The following is a 6,553-nucleotide window of genomic DNA, read 5'->3' on the forward strand; positions in this document are numbered from 1 at the left end:
AAGAATGTAAAATATCCGATGCATCTGACGTGAACGCATCTAGACTGCAAGAGAGGGGGACCCAGGCTAGTGGATGTGGTGAGTCTGAGTCACTGCGAGGGAGAGAAAAAAGGTGAGGGAGTTTTGAGTTGAGCCTGAAGCAAGTTATGGCGTAGTAAAATAAATCAATTTAACAAGAGCATAGAAATATGTTTTATAACTAGAAGCATGCTGTAGCCACGTGTTGGGAGCCCGTGACACGCTAATCGCCGAGGTGGTGACTCCAGGAGAGAGATAGTGTGCTGCTGCTGCTGACTGTGCAGTCACCGCAATATGTGCTTTCGCTTTCACATCTCCAAACACCAGAAGAATCTCCCAGCGACGTCAGGAGAAGTCTTTGCATTTGTCGCTTATTTTTGAGAAAATAAGTCACCAAGAGGGTCTGGAAAGTCGCCTGATTTAGCCAGAAGATCACCACTGGGCTGCACGTGATATGGGAAGCCATTCACAGATGGAGAATACAGTAGACGCCCCACAACGTAAATAATCCGTTCCAAGAACCTTTATGTTATAGGGATTTTATGTTATACGAAGCGTAAAATACATGTAAATAACCTAATCCCTTCCAAGATCTTCCCAAAATCACACCTTTGGGCCTTCAAAATATTCAAAGTCCACCAAATATGGTGGAAAAATATAAGAAAACAGCATGAACACAGTAGAGTAACATTCCAATATAAAATAAGGTAAATAAGGTACAATGGTCGATGGGGAACGGCCGCATAGTCTAGCAACATCACTTAATTTCATACCACCTTCATGCTTCTGAATCATTTCCTGCTTTGTTTCGATCAACAACTTTTCCCTTTGTTTCTTCTCACTTACACTTGGTTTAGGGCCCATGACTCCGGTAATTTTAACACAAAGAAAAGTAAACAAATTAAAAAGAGATTTCAATGCGTGCGAACCAGTTTAAGGGCAACTACGATGAGAAAGGGAGCAGCATGTCTCTCATAAACACACCGACGCACTAGATTAGTCAGCCAATGAGATGAGAGCGTAGGCGGTGCTTCAATAATCAGCCAATGAGATGAGAGCGTAGGCGGTGCCCCGATAATCAGCCAATGAGAGCATGAAGTGTCAGAATTTGTGGATAACTTCCTGCTTTCTTTCGATCGACAACTTTTCCCCTTTTTCTTATCACTTACACTTGGTTTAGGGCCCATGACTACAATAATTTTAACACAAAGAAAAGTAAACAAATTAACAAGAGATTTCAATGCGTGCGAACTAGTTTAAGGGCGACTTCGATGAGGAAGGGAGCTCACACACGCGCTGGATAAATCAGCCAATGAGATAAGAGCATAGGCGGTGCCCCGAAAATCAGCCAATGAGATGACAGCGTACGCTGAAAAAAAATTTGGCCTATTTACTCAGATTTACGTATTTCAGTTACATGACAAATTTCCATCCAATTGAATTAAGTTTTCCGAATGTAAAGCAAAAAAAAACTAGTGCATCCTAAAGACAAGGCTCCAAACCAAAAACAGAGCAATGTGGTCTATTCCATCCACTGTAAAGATGAGGAATGCAAAGAGCACTACATTGGGGAAACTAAGCAAATGCTCCAAAAAAGGCTTTATCAACATCGCAGGGACAATTCTAGTGGGCCTCAATCAGCAGTACATCTACACCTTAAAGCTACCAATCACTCTTTTGAGGACAGCGAGGTAAAGATTTTGGCCAAAGAAAACAGATGGTTTGAAAGAGGAGTAAAGGAAGCTATTTTTGTCAAACAACAGAACCCATCATTGAATCAGAATGATGGTTTGAGGTTTAATTTGGACCTGGTGTTTAGCAGGTTACTGAGTCCAAAACCCACAGCTCTTAGTCTTGCAAATGAGGTGGAGCCAGGGCCGAGCCAGAACAATCGATGCTAAAGAGCCAGTATCAGAGTCGTTCATACCCAACTAAAGGGAGCCACGTACACTCCCCTTTGATCGGTGGTGCTAATAGCAGGAGAGGATTAGACCACAACTCCGCCCAGTCTTAGTGTAAGGAACCAATAGGAGGAGGGTGTTGGCACACCAATTTCGCCCACTCTTACTGTATTTAAGGCCGAGGCTACCAGCACTTGTTAGTTCGCTGACGAAGCTCTTTGGATGAGGAGCGAAACGTCCGACACTTTCTTCACAGAAGTACAGATGACGTCTCAAAAAGCCTTTCCCTCGTTGGACAGCTCCTGTACGACTGAGAGCCTACACAGACGCTGCATGTAATGTTGTCAATAAGGTTAATGTAACATTGTTAATAAAGTTTATGTAATGCTGTTAATGTAGGTTTATGTAACACTTAAAACTACATTTAAGACAAATGATGAATAGTTTAAAAATGCTGATGTACACATTACAATTATTTACCTTTCATCTATTTGGTCACATGTATTATATCAGAGAAAGGTACACATTTTCAATTAAAACCAATTTGTTGGTTTTAACAAACAGTTTAAAGAAATTGACAGTGTTTGAATAAATGAAAAAAACATGTTTAACTGTTCATAGCCAAGACAATTTTCCTTCAGGTAACATGAGGACATCTTGGGAAAACCTATTTTAAAATGCATCAAATATGATGTGAATATCCAACATGCCAAGAATGATATTCCCGATGCAGATAAATCTTCAATAAAAACCATCCCTTCTGAAAACATGAACTAAGAAAGGTGACTGGAGTGTGAAAAATACATTTTGTTTACAATTTCCCCACAAATTGTTATGACTTCACTGGATGCTGATGCTTCAGCTCAGATCCCTTGTTCTTTGCAGGGATGTGTGAGGGACAGTAAACTACCAGCTGTAGTGAGCAAGTGAGTGGTCAAAATGGGATTCATCTCAATTTTGAGAAAATTCTCTCATTCATTCAGAAGTGTCATGTTACGCAGGACAGGAGCGAGTACTTCCTGTCCTGCGCCCTTATTCTGGAGAGCGGTGCTTCCGGCGTGGTGGATGGGACAGCCGCTCCACGCCTGGTGGCCGCACAGCTGCGGTCAATGTTCATTAGCGGCAGTTAAAAGATTCAGTTCATTGTCATTGGACCTCGTTGCCTTACCGGCGCTGTCACCTAAACTTACCTGTTTATATTACTTTTATATTTTTACCACAGAGCTTCTCCTCTGTCGCTTTTGGTTTTGTCCTTTTGTGATTCCCTGCACCTGTGCAATAAAATTACTTTTATTTTTGCACTTCGCGCCTCCTCTCTGCATACCGGGGGTCAAGTCTCCGACAGCTACCACCAGTCGTGACAAGAAGATTGTTTTCCCTTCAAATAATGCAACATTCTCTGTATTACAATAACTTTTTTATGACTGAAAACACACCAAGAATATAACCATCCTAAAGTCTTTTGAAGTCTAGATCAATCCAAACAGCATGGCACATCCACAAGTGATACTTGGTAGGCCAGCAAGGACCTCCACCCCTTCAATCAGCACTCCCACACCCTCTGGATCTTCTTCAGGTTCTGCATTTTCTTTTCTGACCACGTAGACCTCCATGATTGTCAGAGGAAGATCCCTCTCCATGTCATCTATGTTGATGCTCTAAGGGAGACCAGCACAGAAAAAAACAAGTTAAACAGTATTTGGTCATATTAAGAGTCAAGATGCCTCCAGGGAAACTTATTCAGATTGACTTCAAAATCAAAACACATGAGAATCATTTTTTTCTTGGCATGTTTTCAGTAATATATACTGATCGTAATATCATAGAATATTGCATTAAAGGGATTGTTGGGATTCTTTGCCATGAAGTTTTATGACATCCCCACCAGCAGTGCAGTGCATCAACAGCGACTTACGCCCACTTCGTCCCATGAGCCCAGTTCTGGTCAGATTTCGGTGATGTATGTGTTCCACAGTTTTGACATGCAGGGATGTGACGTAGCGGTCCTCAACCGCTGTGGAACACATACACAACAACGGACTCGCAGAGATTCAAGATTCAAGAGAGTTTTATTGTCATGTGCATGGTAAAACAGCAGTTATACCATGCAATGAAAATCTTATTCTGTTCATTCTCCCACGAAAAGAAAGAAAACACAAGAAAGAATAAGAACATAAGAAACATAAACACATAAACATGTATACCAATAAATTAAGCAACAACAACAGAAGAGACATTAATACAAGTAAATAATACAAATAAATAATACAAACAAACAAACAAACAAACAAACAAATAAATAAATAAATAAATAAATAAATAAATAAAGTGCTATGAGTGTGTGCGTGTGTTGCGTGCGGTGTGTGTGAGTGCTTCGTTGAGAAGCCTGATGGCCTGTGGGTAAAAGCTGTTTGCCAGCCTTGTGGTCCTGGACTTCAAACTCCTGTAGCGTCTGCCTGACGGTAGGAGTGTGAATAATGAGTGTTGTGGATGTGTGCTGTCCTTGATGAGGTTGTGTGTTCTTCGTAGGACTCTGGTTTTATAAATGTCTTGCAGTGAGGGGAGGGCTGCCCCAACAATGTTCTGTGAGGTCTTGATCACCCGCTGGAGTGCCTTCCTATCACGTGTTGTACAGTTACCGTACCAAACAGTGATGGAGGCGGTAAGGACACTTTCCATAGTGCATCTGTAGAAGCAACTCAGGATTGTGGTGGACATGCCAAATTTCCTCAGTCTTCTCAGGAAGTACAGTCTCCTTTGGGACTTCTTCATAATTTGTTGGGTGTTGTGAGACCAGGTGAGGTCCTCGCTGATGTGTGTGCCAAGGAACTTGAAGGTTTTCACCCTCTCCACCTCAGTCTCATCAATAAACAGGGGTCTATGCGACTCCTTTTCCCTTGTTCTTGGGTCAATGATCATCTCTTTAGTCTTATCTGTATTGAGAAGGAGATTGTTATTACGACACCAAGCTATGAGGTCCGCCACCTCTCTTCTGTATGATGTTTCAACACCACCAGTGATCAGTCCGATGACTGTAGTGTCATCCGCAAATTTAATGATGCTCGTGTTGTTCTGGGAGGCCACGCAATCGTAGGTGAAGAGCGTGTAGAGGAGCGGACTCAGCACACACCCCTGTGGGGTCCCAGTGCTCACAATTCTTGAGCTGGATGTGCGATTGTGGACTCTGACTGGGGTCTGCCTGTGAGAAAGTTAAACACCCAGTTACAGGCCAAGTGTGAGGAGCTTATTTGTGAGTTTGTGGGGGCTGACTGTATTAAAAGCAGAGCTATAGTCTATAAATAGCATTCTGACGTATGTGTCCTGGCCCTGTAGGTGTGGGCTGTGTGGATGGCAGTGTTGACTGCATCATCCGTGGACCGGTTCTGGCGATATGCAAACTGTAGAGGGTCCACAGTTGCCGCCGGGATGCTCTTTTTGATGTGGGTCATGACTATTCTTTCAAAGCACTTCATAACAATAGGAGTGAGTGCTATAGGGCGATAGTCATTCAAGCAGGTCACGTTGCTCTTCTTGGGTACGGGCACTATGGTCGTGGACTTAAAGCAGGTCGGTACAGATGCTTGTGCAAGCGACAGGTTAAATATGTCAGCAAGCACATCAGCTAGCTCTGATGAGCAAACCCAAAGTGCACGTCCTGAGATGTTGTCTGGGCCTGCTGCTTTTCGTGGGTTTGTTTTGTTTAGAACCCTGCGCACATCAGCTGATGTCACCATGAGAGGTGAGTCCTGTGTGCTCCCCAAGTCCAGCCACCCTCTCTGCTCATCAGGAGTTTGGGAGTCAAAGCGGGCATAGAACTCGTTCAGCTCATCTGGAAGTGTGGTTTGGCTGGACATGGCTACGCTACTCCGCTGTCGATAGTCTGTGATGTGCTGGAGCCCCGCCCACATGCGCCGAGGGTCTGAGGTGGAATAGTAGCCCTCCAGCTTCTGTCTGTACTGTCTTTTGGCCTCCCGTATGGACCTCCTCAGGTCATATCTGGCCTTTTTGTAGTCATCAGCGGTGCCCATGACAAATGCAGTCGAACGAGCACGTAGCTTAGCCCTTACATCACAGTTCATGCACTGTTTTTGGTTAGGGTATTTTCTGTAATACTTGGTGGTGGTAACAGTCTCTATGCATGTGCTAATGTAGCCAGTAACAGCAGAAGCATATTCATCCAAATCAACAGTACAATCTTCCCTCCCCGCTGCAGTTTTAAACACATCCCAGTTTGTGCAGCCAAAGCAGTCCTGAAGTACTTGATCAGTTTCTTCATTCCACACTTTAACTGCTATACTTACAGGGGGAGCTTTTTTGAGAAGTTGTCTGTATGTTGGATAAAGGAATATAGAGATGTGGTCAGCCTTTCCAAAGTGGGGTCTTGGAACAGCCTTCAAAGCACCTTTCTTGTTGCTGTAGACTTGGTCCAGGATGTTATTTTCCCTTGTGGGAAAGTTCACATGCTGGTAATATTTGGGGAGGACAGTCCTGAGGTTACAGTGGTTGAAATCGCCAGATATAATGAATAAAGCGTCTGGGTGCTAGAGATACGATGGGAGAGTAATGCCGAGGGATTGCGAGATCTGATTTTTTGGAGGAAGCATTTTTGTGATGCAAATGTATTACTCTTTTGA

This window comes from Dunckerocampus dactyliophorus, chromosome 20 (genome assembly GCF_027744805.1).
Source record: "Dunckerocampus dactyliophorus isolate RoL2022-P2 chromosome 20, RoL_Ddac_1.1, whole genome shotgun sequence".
NCBI lineage: Eukaryota > Metazoa > Chordata > Actinopteri > Syngnathiformes > Syngnathidae > Dunckerocampus > Dunckerocampus dactyliophorus.